This window comes from Calliphora vicina, chromosome 5 (assembly GCF_958450345.1).
Source record: "Calliphora vicina chromosome 5, idCalVici1.1, whole genome shotgun sequence".
Classification (NCBI taxonomy): Eukaryota; Metazoa; Arthropoda; class Insecta; order Diptera; family Calliphoridae; genus Calliphora; species Calliphora vicina.
Window position 1 is genome coordinate 71,789,171 of NC_088784.1, and position 26,626 is coordinate 71,815,796.

At 29.6% G+C, this 26,626-nt stretch overlaps 2 protein-coding genes across 2 annotated transcripts in view; one reads left to right on the plus strand and one right to left on the minus strand.

Annotated features, from left to right (window-relative positions):
* Nucleotides 1–26,626, minus strand: part of cv-2 (crossveinless 2) — a 199,290-nt gene that overhangs the window by 158,189 nt on the left and 14,475 nt on the right. The window contains exon 2 of the mRNA XM_065511881.1: nt 4,588–4,666. The gene's annotated coding sequence lies outside the window, so the exon portion shown is untranslated. The remainder of the gene's footprint in view (nt 1–4,587; nt 4,667–26,626) is intronic.
* The window catches only part of LOC135961369 (piggyBac transposable element-derived protein 2-like), a 164,097-nt gene that overhangs the window by 59,464 nt on the left and 78,007 nt on the right, over nt 1–26,626 (plus strand). The window lies entirely within an intron of this gene.

The window sequence follows — 26,626 nt, forward strand, 5'->3', positions numbered from 1 at the left end:
TGTTATCAATACTCGGCAACTTTTTGTAGTTAAAGCTTTTATACTGTAGCTGCATTTTTAGATATTGAGGGAGCCTTTAATAATATTAGGATAGAGGCAATAAGAGAGTCGTTAGTTGAATTTGGGGTTGAGGACTTCCTGGTGAGTTCGATAGTTTCAATGCTTAGTAGCAGGATTATGAACTCAAGCCTAGGGGATGACTGGATTAGAAGACGGGTTACCATGGGTACCAGGGGAATATTGTCTCTCATGTTATGGTTACTAGCGGTGAACTCTATTTTCAAGATCTTTGAATCTAAGGTTAGGAAGATAGTTGCCTTTGTGGACGACATTGTGATTCTGATCAGGGAAAAGTTTCTTTCAACAATCAGCGAAATCATGCAGGTGGCGCTAGGCGATCTCTCAACCTGGTCCAAGACAAAGGGTACTCTTTACCAGGAAATATAGGGTACGGTGTTTTAATTTGCGCACAAAGACGGCGTTGAGCTTACTCTATTGGATGGAGCCAAGTATTTAGAGACCTTCATTGATAACAAATTATCATGAAAGAAGAATACTCAGGAAAGGCTTAAAAGGGGTCTCAATGCATACTACACATGCAGGAACTCTATTGGTAAGATTTGGGACTACGACCAGGCATGGTAAACTGGATTTACACATAGGTCATACTGACATCCCTACTGGGATTTCGGACCATAAGGTAACAACTTTACTTGAATTGTGTTTCAAGTATGGACGAGTGGGTAAGATCTGAACAGCTGTTTGAAGGCAGTGCAGTTTTCACTGATGGATCCAAAATGCAATTTATTACAGGAGTCGGAATTTAAGTAATAGATGAGGGCATGAAAGAGTCATACAGACTACCAGACGAATGCAGAATCTTCCAGGCAGTTATCATAGCGACCTGGAAAACCAGGGACTTGATAAGGGCACACGTTACAGAGGGTTATGTAGTGACATTTTTTATAGATAGCCAGGCAGAATTGAGTGCTTTGAAATGTCATATGGTACACTCAAGCATAGTGCTGAACTGTAGGAGAGCTCTAGAAGCATTAATGGAACTATACACAATCACTTGCATGAAATATGTATATGAACAAAATTACAAATTTTACAAAGTTAATAAATGCTTTTTATGTAAGTATTTGATATTGCTGAAAGCCTTAGGCCTTGAAGATTGATATTTTAGTAAAATTAAATAATTTTATAAATTTACCTTAAAAACTTAAAAAATTATAATATGGTGATTTTCTATGAAGAAAAATATAAAATTTGAATTAATGTAAAATTTTAACGGTTGCTTTGCATTTTTACAATTTTTACTCAAATCTAAATTTTTTTTTAAACTTTGAGGGGCAACGCACTGGTCATCATTAGCGCTAGGAAGCTGAACAACTGAAAATCATCTCAGCTCCAACCATGTGAAAAAAAACTTTTTTAAACCACTGTGCGTCAGTGACTGAAAAATTTCCCGAATAGATCATGCAGAACTGACAAAAACACACAAGTTCCAAAATATTCCTGATAGGAACACTACAAAGAATAAAATGAAGTCCTATAAAATAATACTCCTGTCGCCTAATATACGACGAAACCAGTTTTTTTACATCCCAAAAAGTATATATATCATTAGTCCTCATAAGATTCTAAGACGATCTAGCTATGTCTGTTGAAAACATGATAGGGCCCAAGGAGCTAGCTGGCAGAAATTTTCCTAGCCGCCATACAAATGTCCCCCCAGTATACTGTTTAAGCAATCATATATACATATGTTGATTATTCGTCAATCCTGATAATATTTTGAACAAATTGGTTCTAAGTTTGTCCCTAGTCCCCACACAAGGCCCCTCACAGACAATAAACTGGACATAAACAAGTTATATCTTAATATACTTACATTTAATTGTTTCAAACAAATATTTTAAAATCTGATATTTTCCTTTATGTGGCAAATTTATATCTAAATTATTTGTACTAAAAACTACACCTTTTCTATAAACACCCTGTTTGTTAAAACACAACTGCGCTTCCTTAATGTCTCCTCGACTAGATGGTCTGCAGATATTTTTCTTATTGGATGGCTTAATGTGGCAATTTGTTTTGTCTTGATTTTCTTGCGATTTGTTGGGTTTAACAACTAAGCCCTTTGGCGTAATGCAACACCTTCAAGTGGACCTCAAAATGAAAGACATGCACATGGGGTTAAAGTCTTCTTTAAGGTATTTATTTTAGGCTTATGACACAATCGAAAAGCAATTGATAGAGAAATAAAAAAGATAGTTGTTGGAGATTGAGTGAGAGAATTAATATATGAACATTAGAGTGCTCCAAGATTGTATGGACGAAAAAAACTTTCTAGGTACAGGCCGTCCCCCCCTCTAGAATTGTTCTATGTATTGTAGAAACACGTTGTGTAAAATATTAGGATGATAGGATAACGTTAACTGGTGGCGCAACGACGCTGAAGTTTTGAGGTGCATTTACAAGGGGAAAATATGCAATTTTTTCAGTTTTTGTAAAAATTTTGCCATTAAATAATGACTTTTACAATTTAATTTAAAAGAATCGAAATGTGTACGTAATTGTCGTTATAATAAGACATAAAAGACAAAAATTGGTGAAAAAATGTTAAAGTTATTAAAAAATCGCCTGGCCATTAACGTGTCTCAGGCCACTAGAACAAGAAATTTATGAACAAAATTAACATATTTTGAGAAATATTAAAATAAAAGCTTATTTTTACTTAAAATATATCCATATTTACTTGTATATGAGTTTTTGTCCTCGTAGGATACCGTTAACCTATTCGCAGGTATGACCAAAAAAAATAAATTTTTTTAACGGCAGTTTCAAAACTCCAATTTCAAATTTTTAAAAATTTTGTTAAACAAATTTCAGAATTGTTTGATCATCACATGGGGATTTATTAACAACATAATAGGGAATAAAAATGTGAAAAAAGTATGTCAATACCTCCTATAGTTTTTCCGTACCTGCGATATACATTTTGCGATTTTCGAGAAAAACTAATTTTTTGGTCAAATTTTGGGGAATGACCAGAATTTCCTTACTGTAATGATTTTTAAGTAAAAGCTATTCAGAATAATATAGTCCAGGTAATTTTAAATATAGTATGAAAGTTTTACTAAAATCGGAAAACTTTAACGCTTAAATCGTGAAGGTCAAAGATCAATTTTTTCAATATTTGGAATTTCTCATGGAAAGATAGCGAAATATTATATATTTTTGGGCCGATTTTGATGAAACTTAAGAAAAATATAAAATGAAGTCTAGTATTCACAATAACAGTACAAAAATGGAAATTAACCCTTAATAGCACTTGGGGTCCAAATGACCCTCAACTTTTAAAATCACGAAAAACACATTAATTTTGAGCCGAAGTACGCTTAAGGGTTAATTTCCATTTTTGTACTGTTATTGTGAATACTAGACTTCATTTTATATTTTTCTTAAGTTTCATCAAAATCGGCCCAAAAATAAATAACATTTCGCTATGTTTCCATGAGAAATTCCAAATATTGAAAAAATTGACCTTTGACCTTCACGATTTAAGGGTTAAAGTTTTCCGATTTTAGTAAAACTTTCAGACTATATTTAGAATTACCTGGACTATATTATTCTGAATAGCTTTTACTTAAAAATCATTACAGTAAGGAAATTCTGGTCATTCCCCAAAATTTGGCCAAAAAATTAGTTTTTCTCGAAAATCGCAAAATTTATATCGCAGGTACGGAAAAACTATAGGAGGTATTGACATACTTTTTTCACATTTTTATTCCCTATTATGTTGTTAATAAATCCCCATATGATGATCAAAAAATTCTGAAATTTGTTAAACAAAATTTTTAAAAATTTGAAATTGGAGTTTTGTAACTGCCGTTAAAAAAATTTAATTTTTTTGGTCATACCTGCGAATAGGTTAACGGTATCCTACGAGGACAAAAACTCATATACAAGTAAATATGGATATATTTTAAGTAAAAATAAGCTTTTATTTTAATATTTCTCAAAATATGTTAATTTTGTTCATAAATTTCTTGTTCTAGTGGCCTGAGACACGTTAATGGCCTGGCGATTTTTTAATAACTTTAACATTTTTTCACCAATTTTTGTCTTTTATATCTTATTATAACGACAATTACGTACACATTTCGATTCTTTTAAATTAAATTGTAAAAGTCATTATTTAATGGCAAAATTTTTACAAAAACTGAAAAAATTGCATATTTTCCCCTTGTAAATGCACCTCAAAACTTCAGCGTCGTTGCGCCACCAGTTAACGTTATCCTATCATCCTAATATTTTACACAATGTGTTTCTACAATACATAGAACAATTCTAGAAGGGGGGACGGTCAAAATTCGCAATTTTATTTTTTTGGAGCACTCTAATGAACATACTAGTATAATAAACTTAAATACATATATAATTATGATAGTAAACAGAAAAAAAAACGACTTAATTAACTGACATACGAAATATTCTATAAAAATTAATGAATTCGTGTTAATTCTATACAAATTTTATGAACATAGATGAAAAAATTTGTGGAATTTTTGAACTTACCAAATGTTTCCAAATATCGTTTGGCCGTTTGTGTGATTAAGGGGTTTAGTAAACAGTAAATTGAATAAGAGTGCGCGAGCTGTAAGAAAGAATAGAATCGTTCATAAAAATACATCGTCTAAATAAGGTAGAGATAAGTTAGAAAATATAGTTGAAAAAATATGTATATCAGTACTCCGTAAACAAGTTAGAAAGTATAGTCGGTCAAGCCCAACCATATAATACCCTACACAGAGTATGAGCAAATTTGTATTCTAATACAATTTCAATAATATATATTGTGATTTTCGGAAGAGGGCCTCATATGGGAGCTATGACCAATTATAAACCGATCGCCATTATATTAGATAGTGTAATTTATGTCTATCTAACACTTATTTCTGTTGTTGAATTCAATGAATTCTAGGATACCAATATTTTTAAGAGAATTATGGGAGCTTTGACTACTTATGGACAGATCAACATAAAATTAGGTGACATCACTTCGGTATATATAAAATTTAATTGCAACGAAATTAATAAATTAAACATGAATGGCCGATAAAATCATATTTCTGGAGGACATTTGTGTGGGAGCTTGGTGAAATAATGGACCGATAACAGCCTGTTTGAATAGGCTTTGTCCTTATGTGCTAAATTTTATCGAAATATCATCAAAATTGCGACCTGAACTTTTCGTTTCCAGGGATACTTCTATATATGCAGTGTAGATCCACATACGTATCGACCAAAGAAATGGATGCGATCTGCGTGATAGTCATGTGCTCCGAATGAAAGTGCGAGTATTAGGTATGAGATTACTTATGTCTGCTGAACAACACCCGTGATAATATCTGTAAAATAAGGATAAGCTGTCCACATTCCGACGATGTTATAAACTATCGATAAGCCGGGAAATAGTTTTATCACCTATAAGATCAACTGTGATTCTTTGAACCCGATCCAGCAGCACTGAGTCGATGAGTCTACTTAAGGTGGGTGTTAGACTAAATCAGCATAAACGCATAATACCCTCCCCACTATGACTTATATTTTGAAACATTTGTACAATATAAATTCATTCAAGGTATTGGCCATTGTTAGCCATGATTTTTTCCCATTATTCTGGCAACATATGGATTCGGAGCCAAAAGAACTGCTCATTTTTTGAGGACAAGATAGAATCAAGCTATTTTCGGATACTATGTTCCAAACAAATAGTAGTCGGACGGAACAAGGTCTGGACTATAAGGTAGGTGAGGCGAAACTTCCCAACCACTTCATTCTGAATAATTTTAACAGGTATTGCAACATGTTGCCGAGCATTATAATGATGGAATATTTCGGTTTCATGCCTGGAAACATATTCTGGGCGCTTTTCGGCCAATACTCGCTTCAAACGATTCAGTTGTATTTGGCACAGTTTCCCAGTGATTGTCTGGCCAGATTTCAGCAGTTTATAGTAGATAAGACCATTTTGCTTCCACCAAATACAGAGGATTATCTTAGCGCCCTGGATATTTGGCTTTGGTGTCGATTCGGCTGGATGGCCGGTCTTCACATACGATCTCTTACCTAAATTATTTCCTTTTATACATAATTTCGGACATGCGAAATCGTCTTTCAAGGTCTCTCAGCTTGAAATCGTATGATATCCAATTTCCCTGCTTTTGGATGAATCCTTCTGCTATCAAACGTTTTTAAATTGTTGCTTGAATAGCTCCCAATTATTTTACAAGCTCTTGTTGAGTTTTACAACAATCTTCATGTAGTAATGCCTCCAATTCAAACTTCTTTCGCTGGCCTGGGCGATCTTTGCCTTCCGTGTCAAAATCACCACTTATGAACCGTACAAACCATTTAACGCACGTTGAAACTCATTTAAAAAAGTCACCAAGAGCTTTGGTGAGCAATCGTTGTGATTCAAAAGCACTTTTTTCAAATTATAGAACTAAAGCAAAACTTTATTTAAACAAAAACAAACTGCGAAGCTTTATGCTTGTCTGCAGATACACCCAGAGTATCTGTCGGGAATGTGATTAAAAAAATTTACAATAAAAAACTGTTTGCCTGTATCAACCAGATCAGTTGCGAGAAACGGAGGGTTAAAAACAAAAACCGCTTTCAAAAGATACACCATTTATTGTAAATCCCGCATTTTTAAGACATACAGCCAACACAAATACTCCAGAATTTAGAAATCAAATGTACGTAAGGTTTGTAAAATATTTCATTTAAACTATGTGATTTATATAAGAAAAAAAGGCACTTTTAATTTAAATTGAATACATACATAACATTTTTTACTGAAAATTTTTATATTCATAAATAATAAATCACGTTTTAAAGAAAATCAAAATAAATTTGAATATAATTATTGTACGTACATAAATATTTATGTAGATATAACCCTGTATCCCATGAAAAATGTGTTTTTTATCTTAAAACTCCACTATATATTTTGAAAATCAATTACATATTTAAATTTTTTTCAAATATAAATTGTCTTTATATCTGTGAAACATTTAATATGACATTTGATTTATAACCTAATTTTATGTAGATGTAGATGTGTTTTTGTGGCTGTTAATCTTAAAACGATACTTCATGTGGCATATAGATACATATGTATATTAGAGTGACAGCCGATTTTTTTTTTTTAGATTTCAAAGAGTGCCGGGTGGAATATTGTGACACTAGGCCTAAATGTTAAGTGCTGAAAATTTGAGCCAAATCGGGCAACGATTTCTGGACGCGCATCGAGGTCAAAGTTCAGATATATGCAAAATTATACTATTTATATGGGATAAATAGGTGAAACTCGTTAAATTTCTGCATTGTTTTCTAGAAATGTATAGATTTATTTATATTAATGAATATTACATTAAAAAATTTTTTTGGAAGTTAACCCTGCATCTCCTTTGTGTCAAAATGACCCAAAAACTGTATTATCGCCAAAATTCGGAAAAAATGCAAATTTTCCAGATATTTAAAAAATTTTGCTACTAAATAAATACTTTTGCAATTGAATGCAAAAGAATCGAAATGTGTACGTAATTATCGTTGTAACGAGATATAAGTGACAAAATTTGGTTAAAAAATGTTAAAGTTATTACAAATTCGCCAGACCATTAACGTGTTTCAGGCCACTTGAACAAAAAATTTAGGAAAAAAAATTAATATATTTCGAGAAAAATTAAAATAAAAGATAATTTTTACTTAAAATATGTCCATATTTACTTGTATATAAGTTTTTGTCTTCGTAGGATACCGTTAACCTATTCGCAGGTATGGCCAAAAAAAAAATAATTTTTTTTAACGGCTGTTTCAAAACTCCATTTTCAAATTTTTAAAAATTTTGTTAAACAAATTTCAGATTTTTTCGATCATCACATTGGGGTTTATTGAGATCAAAATAGGGAATAAAAATATGAAAAAATTATGTCAATACCTCTTACAGTTTTTCCGTACCTGCGATTGAAATTTTGCGTTTTTCAAGAAAAACTAATTTTTTGTCCATAGTTAGGCGAATGAGTCCAATTTCCTTACTGTTATAAATTTTAAGTAAAACCTATTCATAATATTATAGTCCTTATAATTCTAAATATGTTCTGAAAGTTTTACTAAAATCGGAAAACGATTACCTTTGAATCGTGAAGGTCAAAGGTCAAATTTTTCAATATTTGGAATTTCTAATGAAAAGATAGCGAAATGTTACATATTTTTGGGCCGATTTTCATGAAACTTGAGGAAAATATAACATAAAGTCCAGAATTTAAAATAACAGCACAAAAATGGAAATTAACCCTTAGGAGCACTTGGGGTCCAAATTATTCTCAACTTTTAAAATCAAGAAAAACACAACCATTTTGACCCCAAGTCCTCTTAAAGGTTAAAATTCATTTTTGCACTGTTGTTGTAAATGCTAGACCCCAATATATATTTTCCTCAAGTTTCATGAAAATCGGCCCAAAAATATGTAACATTTCGCTATTTTTTCATAAGAAATTCCAAATATTGAAAAATTTGACCTTTGACCTTCACGATTCAAAGGTTATCGTTTTCCGATTTCAGTAAAACTTTCAGAACATATTTAAAATTACAAGAACTATAATATTATGAATAGGTTTTACTTAAGATTTATAACAGTAAGGAAATTGGACTCATTCGCCTAAATATGGACAAAAAATTAGTTTTTCTTGAAAAACGCAAAATTTCAATCGCAGGTACGGAAAAACTGTAAGAGGTATTGACATAATTTTTTCATATTTTTATTCCCTATTTTGATATCAATAAACCCCAATGTGATGATCGAAAAAATCTGAAATTTGTTTAACAAAATTTTTAAAAATTTGAAAATGGAGTTTTGAAACAGCCGTTAAAAAAAATTATTTTTTTTGGCCATACCTGCGAATAGGTTAACGGTATCCTACGAAGACAAAAACTTATATGCAAGTAAATATGGACATATTTTAAGTTAAAATTAGCTTTTATTTTAATTTTTCTCGAAATATTTAAATTTTTTTTCTAAATTTTTTGTTCAATTGGCCTGAAACACGGTAATGGTCTGGCGAATTTGTAATAACTTTAACATTTTTTAATCAAATTTTGTCATTTATATTTCATTACAACGATAATTACGTACATATTTCGATTCTTTTGCATTCAATTGCAAAAGTATTTATTTAGTAGCAACATTTTTTCAAAAACTGAAAAATTTGCATTTTTCTCTAATTTTGGCGATAATAGAGTATTGGGTCATTTTGAACCAAAGGAGATACAGGGTTAATTTCCAAAACTTTTTTTTTAATGTAATATTCATTAATATAAATAAATCTACATATTTCTAGAAAACAATGCAGAAAGTTAACGAGTTTCACCTATTTATTCCATATTAACAGTAAAATTTTGCATATATCTGAACTTTGACCTCAATGCGCGTCCAGAAATCGTTGCCCGATTTGGCTCAAATTTTCAGCACTTAACATTTAGGCCTAGTGTCACAATATTCCACCCGGCACTCTTCAAAATTTTAACAAAAATTTTTTTCCATACAACTGATTGTCACTCTAATGTATATAGAAATACAAATTTATTTGTCTTGTAAAGTCACTCGTATGATTGCCTTTTGTAAATTAGCATATTTTCATAAATCCATTTCTTACAACATAATTTTTCTCTTTTTCTTTTTTTATAATAATTTTCAATATTTTTGTTGCTGTTGTTGTATAGTTCCTGCTCTATTTTTTTATTTCTTTTTTAAGTTGCTATTTCAAGTACGAACATTTCAGAAAATGGAAAATATTAAAGTAAAATGAAATAGAAAATTCTATACATATAAATATATCTGCTTATGTTTGTATGACATGTGAACATGTTATTTTGATAATTTCAAGTCTTACATTTAACCATTGTATCTAGATACTTTTTTTTGTCTTGATGACGACGCCGTTAAGTCCTTTAAAACAGCTTGTTGTAACCACCACAATCAACCAACAACAAAAACAACAACATAATCGTCAGCATCATGGCTACATGGGGAGAATGAGTAGTTGCGAGGAAAATAGAGTCTCTATTATGACCTAAATTATTGCATGAATATGTTGTGGATTAACTTACAAATAGACTGACTGACAAACGGTCGAATAGTTTGACATTGTATTGTATGTACTTGCACAGTCATATTGAGTAGATTTAGCAACAAGAAAAAAAACATTTGCCTTCGCCATTTATGACGTAAATTTGTCTATTCATGTGTATGAAATAAATGCCCTAATTTTCTTTGCTACAACTACAAACCATCCACCATTCTTAATAATTCCCCCCAACCCCTTTAATTTCCTATCTCTGTAGTATTTGAAAATGAAGTATTTTTATATGAATTTAAGGAATCCCAATTTCATTCGCAAGCCCCAAAATAATTTCAAGTGACTTGTTAGTGTTTGTATTATCAACAATATAAAGTGAGTGAAATAATTATAGGGATACATGTTAAAATTAGAAAATGTTTCTGACCTTATAGTGAACTATTTGTGAATAAATTCGAAAAGAATCCATCGCTTTTTCTGATCGATATCTCGTTTTGTTCCCATATGGCTTTGTGATAAAACAATAAATCTGAACAATTTCTGAAATTTTCGATTTTTTATGTTTTTTTTAAAAACAAAAAAATTTTATATTTTTCCGTAAAAAATATATTTTATGCTTCAATTTGTTATTATAACTCCGAAACTACTGAGCCGATTAAAATGCAATTATATAAGTGAAATTTTTATATAGAATATGATCGATATCTTTATGATTAATATCACGTTTTGTTCCCATACATGTTGCTTTGCGATAAAGCAATAAAAATCTGAACAATTTCTGCAGTTTTCGATTTTTCATGAGTTTAAAAAAAAACAAGTAATGAAGTATGATCGGTCAAGCCCGACCATATAATACCCTACACTAAGTAAAAGAGCAAAAACATTTTTTTTTTAAATTTTCAATAAATTATATTTTTGAGTGATTTTCCGAAGTGGGCTTTATATGGGGGCTATGACGAATTATGAACCGATCACCATGAAATTAGGTCGTGTGATTTATGTCTATATGAAAGTTTATTATGTTGAATTTTGTGAGTATAACAAATTTTTTAAGCGATTTATGCACGTTAAAGTGATTTTCGGAAGCGGGTCTATATGGGAGCTATGACTAATTATGGACCGATCGTAACAAAATTTGGTGACATGAATTTTGTGTATATAAAACTTATTTCGAACACAATATGTAGAGATACATTCATAAATTAAACATTTATGACCGATAAAGTCCAATTTCGGAAAGATATTTGTATAGGGGCTAGGTGAAATAATGGATCGATTTTAGCCAGTTTCAATAGGCTTAGTTCTTGGGCCGAAAAAATAATATGTACCAAATATGATCGAAATATCTTCAAAATTGCGACCTGTACTCTGCGCACAAGGATTATATGGACAGCCAGCCAGCCAGCCAACCAGACGGACGGACATCGTTTAATCGACTCAGTGATTCTAAGTCGATCGGTATACTTTAAGGTGGGTGTTAGACTAATATTTTTGGGCGTTACAAACATTTGCACAAACGCATAATACCCTCCCCACTATGGTGGTGTAGGGTATAAAAATTTGATATTTTCATGTAAAAATAAATTTTTTGCTTCAATTTGTTTCTATAACTCCGAAACTACTCAGCCGATTAAAACGTAATATACAAGTAAAAATTTGTACATAGCATGCGGCAAATGTTTTCAAAATTCAATCATTCAAAAGAAGAACATTAACTACTAAATTTTATGTATATCAAACAAAAAACGAAAATTTTGTGAAAATGAGCGAATTCACTTAATTGTGAATAAATTCGAAAATAATTAATCGATTCTTATGATGAATATCTCATTCTGTTGCTATTTTATGCGACTTTGTGACAAGGTAATAAATCTAAAAAATTTCTCAAGTTTTCGATTTTTCATGATTTTTTTAAAGACAAACAAATTTTATATTTTCCCGTAAAAAATATATTTTATGCTTCAATTTGTTATTATAACTCCGAAACTACTGAGCCGATTAAAATGTAATATAAAAGTGAAAATTTGTACATAGTATGCGGAAACTGATTTCAAAATTCAATCATTCGAAAGAAGAACATTAACTGCTAAATTTTATGTATATCCAACAAAAAACTAAAATTTTGTGAAAATGAGCGAATTCACTTAATTGTGAATAAATTCGTAACGATTCAATCGATTGTTATGACAGATACCTCATTTTGTTGCTATTATATGTGGCTTTGCGAAAAAGCAATAATTCTGAACAATTTCTGAAATTTTCGATTTTCCATGATTTTTTTTTAATTTTTGATTTTTGATTAATTTTTTGCTTCAATTTGTTATTATAACTCCGAAAGTACTGAGCCGATGAAAACGCAATATATAAACGAATTAAACGTTATGCAAATCTCAACTTTTCTAAATATATTTTAATAATATCGGACTAACCCTTTTTGAGTTATCATTAATTATGTGGAAGGAGAAACTTCTAACAAAATTTATAATTTAAATTAAAATTTTTTTTAAAAAATATCTATCACAGAACTGAAAAATTTTACAAATTTTATACTTAGGTAGCCATGATGCATCAAATCTATATAATGGTTAGTCAGGCTTTTTTTTGCTGTTGACCTGTGTTATTAATTAGATCATTCTAACTCTATTGCAGATACTTTACATAATGTTCTTGTATTGGTGTCCTAATCAATAGTCGATTAAAAAATTAATGTAGAATGAATGTAGAAACTTGGAATAAAATTGTAAGCTATTGGTATTATTTCATTCGGTGTAGGGTATGATATGGTAGGGCTTGCCCGACTATACTTTCTTACTTGTTATACCCTTCACCTTCTTCAGAAGGGTATATATAAGTTTATCATTCCGTTTGTAATTTCTACATTTTTCATTTCCGACCCTATAAAGTATGTATATTCTTGATCCTTATAGATAGCGGAGTCGATTAAGCCATGTCCGTCTGTATGTTGAAATCAACTTTCCGTAGCCCCCAAATAACTTACATACATAATTTCTGCATCAATATATCAGGAATTCTTCCGTCTCGGTTGCTATTCCAAATCGAAAAAATCGGCCCACAAATGGCTGAGATATAAGCAAAAAACCGGGATAACCTCGATTTTGACCTATTTTTTATCTATATCTGGATTTCTAAGTCATTAATATAGACAATATGGATATCTAATGATAGATATTTCCAAGAAGTTGGCAATGACGTATATAATTTGGACCTACAATGGGTCAAAATCGGAAAAAATATTTTTAACCCGAATTTTTTTTTCACCAAAATTTCTATTTTCGCTAGATATTAAAAAAAAATTTAAAAAAAAAAAAAAAATTTTAAATTTAAAAAAAAATATTTTTAAAATTTAAAAAATGAAAATACAACTTTGGAAAAAAAATAAATTTTGTTTACCTTAAAATATTTTAAATTTTTATTTTGAAGTATAATTTGGTGAAGGGTATATAAGATTCAGCACAGCCGAATATAGCTCTCTTACTTGTTTTTTATTCAAAAATTTAAAAATGTTATTCATTCGAATAAATAATATTTTTTTTCCTCGATTATTCGAATAAATTTTATTCGAATGGCAACCCAAGTAGCCATGTTTAGCTTTCATTTAACTTTTATTTTATTAAATATGTCTTTATAATTAATTGCTCTACTGCAAGCTTTACACATAATTGTATCTGTGTATCTTATCATTTAATTGTGTACGGACTCTTGTTAGAGATGGCTCATTTATAACGTATTAAATATTATGCGTCATTTTAAATCAAATACAAAGTGCAATTTCACCACTCACTCACATTTCAGCAATAAATAGTCAGAGTTAGTCGTACACAGCACCACACATCACATCAAACGTACAAACATATACTTCAATATAAATTCATACTACTAGACAAACAAATAAATAGGCTGATAGACAGGCAGATAGATAGATAGACAAACGGACTGATAAATATACCAACGTCTGTCCGTCCGTCCGTCCATACAGATGGACAGAACGTCACATACAAATACAGCAGTCATTTAGAAACATCCATCCATCCATTCATTCATTTACTTGTAGCAATTTACTACGATCAATACGAGTACAAGTACTTGTTGTACAAGCAATTTATAGTCATTTGTGTATCTCTTAAATACTTGATACAATAACAACAACAACAACAGCAACCATTAACAAATACAATAAATACTACGAATAAGAACCATCAGACAGACGTTTTTTTAATACAAATGTTAGATCAACTTAAATAACTAAAAGTAATCGTCACAGTGATCGTCGCCGTCGTCTTCGTTTACTTCATCATCATAGACGTCGTTGTCGTTGTCATTGTGCTTGTATCTGTATCTCTGTTTTAGCTGTTATCCCCATGACCAACCGACCGACCAACCGAACATCCATTGAATATTTGTATTTATTTCGTATTGCAAACTGAATATTGCATGACTATGACTCTCTGTAATTACGCTGCGTCATAGATGATTTTATATAAAATATTTACGGTTGAAAACTACATTCAGCTGCAGATGCGTTGAAATATTTATTTAATTTCATTTCATTTTATTTAACAATTTAATGAAATAAACAAAAAGAGTACGTGAAAAATACATTAAAAATTATTACTGTTATAACAGCAACAATATTAATTGTTTTATTGAACAATAAAAAAAAATGTGCAAAATCTGCAAAGAGTTTAAATCAACAAAATTATATTTTTTTTGTTGTATTAAATAAAACAGAAGATCGTCATAAATGTTTTTAATATTTTGCACATTTGTTGAAGAAAAATACATTTGTTTAAAGAAAAATATATAAAAATGTATACCCTACAGTATTCTTAGCTGGTTTCATTCAAAGATTGGAAAGAATTAATTCTTAATTAAATTTTCAAAATCAAATTAAAAATATTCTCTCCCTATTCAATTCGATTAAAGCATTAATTCTTTGTCTTTAAAATCAACAAAAAAGGCTTGACTAACCACTATATAGATTTGATGCATCATGGCTACCTAAGTACAAAAATGGTAAAATTTTTCAATTCTATGGATAGATTTTTTATTAGACGTTTTGTTAGACGTTTCTCCCTCCACATAATTAATGATAAATCAAAAAGAGTTAGTCCGATATTATTAAAGTAATTTAGATAACCTTTAATCCGTTTATTTATTTCGTTTCAATCCGCTCAGTAGTTTCGGAGTTATAATAACAAACTGCAGCAATGAATATATTTTTTACGTGAAAATAGAAAATTTTTCTGTTTTAAAAAACACATGAAAAATCGAAAATGGCAGAAATTGTTCGGGTTTATTGCTTTATGGCAAAGTCACATATAATAGCAACAAATCAAGATATCGATCATAAAAATCGATTTAGTATTTTCGAATTTATTCACAATTAAGTGAATTCGCTCATTTTCACAAAATTTTAGTTTTTTGTTTGATATACATAAAATTTAGTAGCTAATGTTCTTATTTCGACTAACTGAATTTTGAAAACATTTTCCCCATGCAATATGCAAACTTTTATATATATTGCGTTTCAATCGGCTCAGTAGTTTCGAAGTTATACAAAGATTAAATCATATGAGAAAAAAATTAAATTCAGAAAATAGAAATTTTTTTTGTTTTAAAAAAATCATTAAAAATCGAAAATAACAGAAATTGTTTAGATTTATTACTTTATCGCAAAGCCACGTGTAATAGCAACAAAATGAGATATAGGTCATAAATATTGATGTATTGTTTTCGAGTTTATTCACAATCAAGAGAATTCGCTCATTTTCACAAAATTTTAGTTTTTTGTTTGTTATTATAAAATTAAGTAGTTAATGTTCTTCTTATGAATAACTGCATTTTGAAAACATTTTCTCCATGCTATGTACAAATTGTCACTTATATATTGCTCTTTAATAGGCTGAGTAGTTTCGGAGTTATACAAAGATTAAATCATATGAGAAAAGAATTAAATTCAGAAAATAGAAATTTTTTTTGTTTTAAAAAAATCATGAAAAATCGAAAACGGCAGAAATTGTTCAGATTTATTACTTTACCGCAAAGCCACGTGTAATAGCAACAAAAAGAGATATCGGTCATAAATATTGATGGATTCTTTTCGAATTTATTCACAATTAAGTGAATTCGCTCATTTTCACAAAATTTTAGTTTTTTGTTTGTTATATATAAAATTGAGTAGTTAATGTTCTTCTTTCGATTGATTGAATTCTGATAACATTTACCCCATGCTATGTACAAAATTTCACATATATATTGCGTTTCAATCGGCTCAGTAGTTTCGGAGTTATAATAACAAATTGAAGCAAAAAATATATTTTTTACGCGAAAATAGAAAATTTTTTTGTTTTAAAAAAATCATGAAAAATCGAAAACGACAGAATTTTTTCAGATTTATTACTTAACTCAAAGCCACATGTAATGGCAACAAAATGAGATATCGATCATAAATATTGATGGATTCTTTTCGAATTTATTCACAATTAAGTGAATTCGCTATCAAACAAAAAACTAAAATTTTATGAAAATGAGCGAATCACTTAATTGTGAATAAATTCGAAAACGATCAAAGAATTTTTATGATCGATATATCATTTTGTTGCTATTAAATGTGGCTTTGCAATAAAGTAATAAATCTAAACAATTTCTTCCGTTTTTGATTTTTCATCTGATTTTTAAAACAAACAAATTTGATATTTTCACGTAAAAAATATGTTCTTTGCTTCAATTTGTTATTATAACTCCGAAACTACTGAGCCGATTAAAACGCAATATATAAACGTATTAAAGGTAATATAAGCTCAAATTTGTATAAGCTTATTAATTATATAGAAATAACCGTTTTTGAATAATCATTAATTATGTGGATAAACGCCTAAAAAAATTCACAAGTTTACTTAAATTTTTTTTTTTAAAAAAACTCTCCATTGAATTTAAAAATTGGACCATATTTGTACTACTGGAACCACAATACATCAAAATTGTGTAGGGGTTTAAAAAGCCTCTACCATTTGTTCGATTTTGTTGCCCAGTGTAATAGCATTGATTTTAATTATATTTGTATTAGACTGAATTAACAAAAAATTAAGCTATGGAATTAGATTTTTGGAATGGATTTATGCAATGAATAATTAATTCCGAATTAAGATTTCAGTAAATTGAGCTCAAATTGAATAAATTATTGTTCTGGTTTCAAAATCATTTCTGAAGTTAAATTTATGAAAAAATTTTACTCAAAAATAACCTGAACTTTCATCTTAATAACAATCTTGGCTACCGATTCTAAATGTTAACTGTAATTTCGATAATTTCAGTAACGGTGATTTAGCGGTAACGTTATTTTAGCTTATTTCGGTAACGATATTTAAGAGATTATCTCATTTGAGTTAAATATTAATATCCTAGAGAAACATAGAGCGGAAACTAGAATAAAACTCAAACAAAAAAATTACTCAAAATAATTACACATACGAATGTTGTTTTTGTTTTCACATAGTTTTTTCTACTAATACATTCTCACCACTTAGATTTTTGACAACTGAGTTAGGTCTTTGACAGGAGAGTTTACGGTCTATGTCTATTCTCTATGATTAATATAGTAAAATTTAAAAAAAATAATTTAACAAGCTGATAAACAATATTATTAAAAATTATTATTGGTCTTTTCATAAATTACAATTATTTATAGAATAACGGTAACGGTATTTTCGATTATTTATTTTGTATTAAACAGATTTGAAACGGTTTAAAGGTAAAAGTAACGCTAAATTGGATTATTTCTGTAACGGTAGCTTAGCGGTAACGGTATTTGCTGTTATTTCGGTAACTGTATTTTAATGATAACGGTAATTTAATCCCGAATAAAAGTGTTAATAACATTTAAATGTTGTAGATTCTTATAAACTCAATTATTCGTTCGGTATTTAATATTTTATCGGTAACAGTAATTACAATTATTTCAGTAACGATAGCCTAGCGGTAACGGTATTCAAGCTGAAAAGATAGTTTAGTGATAACGTTAGTCAACCTGGAATCAATTCATATAAATGTATTGCAATTTTAATTTAGGCAATTTTCTATCCCAAATTGGTTTAATTTCATTTGTGAAAATATTTATAATAAATTAAAAATTAGTTTTAAAGACATTTCAAAAGAATTCCCACTTTAAAATAAAAAATTCGCAAATGTCCCCAAAAATATTTAATGTTCTTTAAATAAACTTCAAAAAATAATCCCAAAAGTTCCTCAGAATATTTCAATATTTGTATACTGCTCGCCATGACCGTATATATGCTGAAATCACCATTCCGAAGCCATCAAATAACTTACATACATGATTGATACTTCTACATATCCGCTAGAGTCCAACGTAGGTTGCTATTTAAAATCGAGAAAATAGGCCCACAAATGTCTGAGATATAAGCAAATAACCGAGACTGCATCGATTTTTTTTACATTTTTATACCCTTCACCATGAGTGGCAAGGGTATATATAAGTTTGTGATTCGGTTTGTAATTTCTACATTTTTGATTTGCGACCCCAGAAAGTATATATATTCTGGATCATTATAGATAGCGAAGTCGATATAGCCTTGTCCGTCTGTATGTTGAAATTTACTTTCCGTAGCCCCCAAATAACTTACATACATGATTCATACATCAATATATCGGGAATTCTTTCGGCTCGGTTGCTATTCAAAATCGACAAAATCGGCCCACAAAATGGCTGAGATATAAGGAAAAACCGGGATAACCTAGATTTTTGGCCTATTTTTTATCTCTATCTGGATTACTGTCATTAATATAGACAATATGGATATGCAATAATATATATTTCAAAGTCCATTGCAGCGATGAATATAAGACTATAGTAAGTTGAAGCTACAATGAGTCCAAATCGGGAAAAAAATTTTAACCCCAATTATTTTATTCAACAAAAAATTTTTTTTTTATTTTTATATTTTTTTCAATAAAATTAAAAAAAGAGATTGGAAAAAACTTTTTTAACAATTTTAAAAAAAAAATTAAATTTTGTTTACCTAAAACTATTTGAAAATTTCATTTTAATGTATAATTTGGTTATGTGTATATAAGATTCGGCACAGCCGAATATAGCTAAATTTCTTTTAGCAACATTTTTCCCCCATTGTTTACCAAAAAAGTTCACCAACATTTTTTTTCATTGAAAAGTTAACCGCCAAGTAGTAATGGGGTATATACCAATAAGTTGGGGGTATATTGAGTTTGTCATTCCGTTTGTAACAAATTGAAATATTGGTCGTAGACTCACAAATTGTGTTCATCTGTTGATAGCACAATAGGCATTCAATCATCTTGCATTTCCATTTCAATCCACAGGCAAACATACATGCCAATTTATTGGGTTAGAACTTACAAAAACTTGTCTCTTATATTTTTGGGAATGTAAGGGATGAAAACAAATCATACTTGACTTTTAGCCATACTCGACTTTTTCACCCCCAGTAGCTGCCCCCTGGTAATTTGTCTTATCCCCTATTGCATTTTTATACCCACCATCAAAAAAGATGGCGGTATATTGATTTTGTAATTCCGTTTGTAACACATAGGAATATTCATCGCAGACAAATTAGTTCTAAATACTTTGAAATTATACTGTAAAATATTGCGCAAATTGGGCAACATTTATCTCTAGTCCCCATACAAGGTCCCCTTCTGCAAATGATGGGAACATTAATAATTCTCTAATAATAATTAATATCGTGATAAAATAGGACATAAACTAGTTTTGTGAGGACCGAAAAATCGATCTTTCCAACATCAGCTGTTGAACTTTTCAAAAGATCTTTAAAAAAACTAAATACTGTAGCAGATTTCTGCTGTCGCTTATTACTAAAAACAACAATTCCTCAATATCTTTTACTCACTAATTAAAAAAAAGTAAAAAAAATGTTTATTTTTCTTTCTTTCTTTGTTTTATTAAAGAAGAAAAAAAATAATAATAAATAAGAATAATAAAAACAAAATCAAAATCGCTTTTGTTTTTATTATTCATTCTTAAATACTTTACTACTCGTACGACTTGTAATTGTTTTCATGTTAATTTTATTTCGAAAACAGCTGTTTGAAGGAATTAAAACTTTTATTAAACATATGAATTTTATGTTGTAAATTGTAGATTTAAAAATACTAAAAATTAGTTTTGAAAATAGTTTCTAAATACATAAAAACTAATGTATTTCATAGTATCTATGCGACTCTTGAGACGCCATTACATCACTGTTTGGTTCTGTTTAGATGCCGAAGACGCCATGGGCCCAATTCTCTTTATATCCGAAACCGGTGCCAAAATTACTGTGAATGGCGGACGCTACAGTCAAATGATTCATGATTTTTTTTATTCCTTATGTCACACAGTATTTTAGAAACTTTTTTTTGGAAATAATTCGGTATCACTTGAAATATTTGAGAGCTGAGCTGAGGTGTTTTCGAGCTGATTTACATTTAATCAGATTCCTAGCGCTAATGGGGGCTAGTGCGTTGATCGCCTCGGGTCTCAATTTTTTTTAAAAAAATCCATTTATGATTCGAATGAGCTAAAACATTTATTGATTTTTTTTTTTTAATTTTGCTCGATCTTTTAATGGTTTATTAAATATTGCGGGGGAATGGAGGATCGATATTTATTTTAAAAATATCAGCTATATTGGCGATAAAATTCTAAATAAAATAAAGATAACATGCTAACAGTTATCTCGTACCTATAAAAAGTTACACGAATCCAAATTTGGCCGTATTTTTAAAGTTTTGCCCCTAAAAGGCCCATTTATTTCTTCTTTTGTAGAAAACCATTTTCTTCGGGACTATACAAAATTTGTATATGATCCAGAAAGAGAACTGAATGCAAAAGCGTGTAAAGTAAAGTTTGGCTCACTTAAGTGGCCTTAAGACAGACCTATCCAAACTCGACCAATTTAAAAATAAAATTAGGTTTGAGTTAAAAATTCTAAAAAGGCAAAACACCGATCCTCTAGAATTTCCATATTTGTATAACCCTATATGTTTCTTAAATACTTACAAAGTTTTTTTTACTATCACATGGTAAATAACGTCACAGTGGGCACTTAAAAAAAAAATCAGTTTTTGGAACACATTTTCCCCGTTTTATGAATTTCGGTATTTGAAAATAAAAAGTGTTAAAACCTATGATGCCATTGAGTTAAGGACATTTGTTTCTACATTAGTTACAAATTTTGTTATGATATCATTAACCATTAAAATTTTACATTAATTAAAATTTTATATTTTTCTTCATGGAAAATCACCATATTTTAATATTTTTAGTTTTTATGGTAAATGATGGCCCAAAGATTTATAGAATTATTTAATTTTACTAAAATATCAATCTTCTAGTCAAAGGGTTTTCAACAATATCAAATACTTATATAAGAAGCCTTTATTTACTCCTCATAAGTTCCATAAACCTTGGCCCCCTTTGAAAAATTTTAACGTTTTTTCAAAATTTTAAACCAACTTTGAGGGGCTATGCTAGGTAGCTGAACTAACTTAAATCAACTCAAAAACACCTCAGCTCCAACCATGTGAAATTTCGTAACAATATCTCCAGTAGTTCCCGAGATACTGAATTATATAAAAAAAACGTTTCTAAACCATTGTGATGTCATTGCAAATCATTTGGAGGGGAAATGGTTCCATTAAGACTGCACAACTTGCCATTTAATGAGGGAAACCATCACTTTGTTGTCGCCGAATTATCTCATGAAATGGTCCTGTGTGTTGGCAACCTCATGCTTGTGAATTGACACCTTTGGACGATCTCTAGTCTATGCTGATAAACCAGCAACGATTGATGACTTAGAAGCCAACTTTCGACTCATTATTGGCAAAATAAGGCCGAGTATGATCGAAAAAGTGGTTAAAAATTTGACCGACAGGATGGCAGTCACGGAAGCCAAATGCCATGAAATTTTTGAGCTAATAAAGCCAAAGTTTTGGTCATTAGATTGAATTTGTTGTGATTTATTTAAAAACACAACAAAAACCCTGAATATTTGTTCAAATTTAACTCTTGCTGATTTAGAATTTTTGTTCAAATTTAACAATTTGATATTTCTGGAAAATTTTGGTAGCAACAAGTCATTATTTCTTAACATACTTTGCAAGCACTACTACATACCACCTACATTACTTAGCCCATTACTTATCAAAAACGGTCTTCTCGTCGACTATTTTTATATCCTTCACCTTCGTGAGAAGGGTATATATAAGTTTGTCATTCCGTTTGTAATTTCTACATTTTTCATTTCCGACCCTATAAAGTATATATATTCTTGATCCTTATAGATAGCGGAGTCGATTAAACCATGTCTGTCTGTCGTCCGTCTGTTGAAATCAATTTTCTGAAGACCCCAGATATCTTCGGGATCAAAATCTTCAATAATTCTGTCAGACATGCTTTCGAGAAGTTTGCTATTAAAAATCAGCAAAATCGATCCACAAATGGCTGAGAAATGAGGATAAAACCAGGACAACCTAGATTTTCGACCTATTTTTGACCTATATCTGGATTACTAAGTCATTAATATGGACAATATGGATATCTAATTATAGATTTTATAAAGACCTTTGCAATGACGTATATAAAACAATAGTAAGTTGGACCAACAATGGGTCAAAATCGGGAAAAAAATTTTGAACCCGAATTTTTTTTCACCAAAAGTTTTTCGCAAAAATTAAAAAATAAAATTGAAAAAACAAAAAAAAAAAATGTTAAAATTTAAAAAATTGGAATACGTCCAATCTCTAGTCTATGCCGATAAACCAGCAACGAAGCCAACTTTCGACTCATTATTGACAAAATTAGGCCGAGTATGATCGAAAAAATGGTTAAAAATTGGACCGGCATTCATAAGGAGCAGTCACGGAGGCCAAATGCCATGAAATTCGTGAGCTAATAAAGCCAAAAGTTTGGTCATTAAATTGAATTTGTTGTGATTTATTTAAAAACCCAACAAAAACCATGAATATTTGTTCAAATTTAACTCTTGCTGATTTAGAATTTTTTTCAAATTAACAATTTGATATTTCTGGAAAAATTTGGATGCAACAAGTCTTTGCAAGCACTACTACATACCACCTACATTACTTAGCCCATTACTTATCGAAAACGGTCTTCTCGTCGACAATTTTTATACCCTTCACCTTCGTGAGAAAGGTATATAAAGTTTGTCATTCCGTTTGTAATTTCTACATTTTTCATTTCTGACCCTATAAAGTATATATATTCTGGATCCTTATAGATAGCGGAGTCGATTAAACGATGTCCGTCTGTCTGTCTGTTGAACTCAATTTTCTAAAGACCCCAGATATCTTCGGGTTCCAAATCTTCAATAATTCTGTCAGACATGCTTTCGAGAAGTTCGCTATTTAAAATCAGCAAAATCGGTCCACAAATAACTGAGATATGAGGAAAAAACCAGGACAACCTAGATTTTTGACCTATATCTGGATTACTAAGTCATGAATATAGACAATATGGATATCTAATGATAGATATTTCAAAGACCTTTATAATGACGTATAGAAGACCATAGTAAGTTGGACCTATAATGGGTCAAAATCGGAAAAATATTTTATAACCCGATTTTTTTTTATCAAAAGTTTTTTTCGCTAAAATTTAAAAATAAAATTGAAAAAACAAAAAAAAAATTAAAATTTTAAAAAATAAAAAATTAAAAAAAAACAATTCGAGAAATTTGTTTCTCCAAAAATTTAAAAAAACAACTTTGGAAAAAAATAAACTTTGTTTACCTAAAAATATTTAAAATTTTTAATTTGAAGTATAATCTGGTGAAGGGTATATAAGATTCGGCATAGCCGAATATAGCTCTCTTACTTGTTAATACTTAATTTTTACAACATTTTAAAAGAATTCCCAATTTAAATTCCTTAAATCCCTTAATATATTTTATGTTATAAAGAAAGACTTTAATTTAAACTGAAAAAAATTCTTTCAAATCTCTGACCCTTAAATTGTTATAGAAATATTTGCTTGTACTTGTCTGTATTATTTGTAGTTTATAAGTACGACACGTCAAGCATAATTAATTCCCAATTTGCCGTCGTTAAACAAAAAATAAAAATATATACAAAAAAAACACAATATTATTTTTTTTTTATTATTGTTATTTTCCCTGTAGTTTTTTATATTTATTTATTTTTTGTTGCTGTATTTTTTTTAATATAAATATTGTACATATATATACAATATTTTATTATTATTTCTGATATTTCGAAGCGATTTCAATCAAGTGGTGGTTGGATGGTTGAATGAATGTCGGACTGAATGGCCGGCCGGCTGGCTGGCTGGCTGACTAACTGGATGAATGTAGTACAATGAGTTTATGCCCCATAGTTCAATGATGTTGGTGGTGGTGCTGGTGTTTATAATTCAAGTGGAAGTATTTAGTTTGTTGAAAGCTTGTAAAAAAAAATCTCATAAAAAAACTATACTATAGCTACTTACTTACAAACATACAATTTCTATGTAGTTTTTTTTATTATTATTTTTTTTTTTACAGTAAATAAATTATAAATTTTTTTGTTTAGCAAAAAGTACTTGGTTATATTATATTTTAAAGTTATAATACGTGTGTTAAAGCAGAACTTATTTATTTTATTTAATAATTTCGTTGGAAAAACGAGAATTATTTACTGTGAATTTTAACACAGAATAAATTATTTAAAGTGATAATTTTCATAATTAAAGTTTAAATGCAGTTTCTGAAGAAACTGCTAATCTGGAGATCTTTAGCAAATCGATGAAAGCTTAAAGATCAGCACTGATAAAAGCTGGAAATTCGGACATGAATAGGTACCATTGAAAAATTATTTAAGTCTATTACGGATTTTACTCAAAAAAATACTCTTTCCACTACGCTTATCCTACCATATCGTAACCGTTACCTCTTATTATGTAACCGTTACCGATTATGTCGGAAAAGGTATTCCGACATAATCGAAAATAATGTTTTTTAAATAAAACTTGTTGATTTCCATAATTGAATTTATTTGAAATCTTAGGTTACATTTAGGGTTTTTATATTCATAATAAAATTGAATTTATTTGAAATCTTAGGTTACATTTAGGGTTTTTATCCCGAGAATTTTTCATTTCCCGATTTCAGGGATTTTTGGTCGGGATTCCCGTAAAATAAAACCTGATGAAATTACAAAGAAAACAAGTTAGAACTCCATTTTTTTTAAAGTGAAAAGTTTTTTTACAGTTTTTCGTTTATATCTCGGAAATAATAGGTCGCTTAATATTATTATTTAGTTGGGGTTTAACGAATTGACATTTAAAAAGACATATGGAAAACTGCACGATCTAGAAATAAAAGTGAATAATCTCAATGCCAAAATGGACCGGTGCGAATTATTCCACAAAACTCTATTCACTTTTGATGGCGACACACGCTTTGGTATTTTCAAGTATAGAATTGATTTTGGCTTTGAAAGGAAACACAGCAATAGTTCTTGGTAACAATGACATCTTCATAATAAGTGTGTTTTCTGCAAAAAAAATCATTCTGTATTATAAAAATTCATAATTCTTCATTTTGTGAATGAACACCTTTGAATTCAATAATTTGGAAATTTTCATCTTTAAGCTTTCCGTCATATATTTTTTAAAAATTATTTGTATAAACTTTTATATTTTGTAAATAACAAGGCATCAAATGAAGACTTTATGTATATGTAAATATTACATATAACAAAGGATCGAAGGAATTAATTCTTAATTCCATTTTCGTGATCAAAATAAATTGTATGTCTTACCGATTCAGTTAAATGTATTGAATTAATTCCTTTTACTAAAATACAATTTGTTTCAATTCATTTTGTAAATGATTAAAAGCTAAATACAACTGAATGAGAAAAAACATTTTAACTCAATTTGATACTGGGAATGGATTTATGAAATGAATTAAGTTCAAATTGAATTAATTAATACGAAGCTTTATATATAATGATTATAACACTAAGTTTTTATATGAAATTTTGCTATAATATTCATAATTCACAGTATTATTATATATTTCGGGAATAGCCGGGTACCCGGGAATGTAGAGAAACATTTTCCCGTTTCCGGGGAATCAAAAAAGGTCGGGAAATTAAAAACCCTAGTTACATTTAATACAGTACCACCTTTGTCAACATTTTTTTGTAAATTTTATAAATAATTTGGTTGAGACCAAAATTATCGTTTTCTCTAAAATATTACCGTAATAACAGAAAATACGGTTACGGAATTATGCCAAATTCCGTTCAAATTCAAATTAACCAAGTACCCCAAAAAAGGCATTTTCAGAACCACTAAATAACTGCAATTACCACTGGATACAACCAAATATTATTTCTTAAAATGACCACCAAATTCCTAAATATGTGTG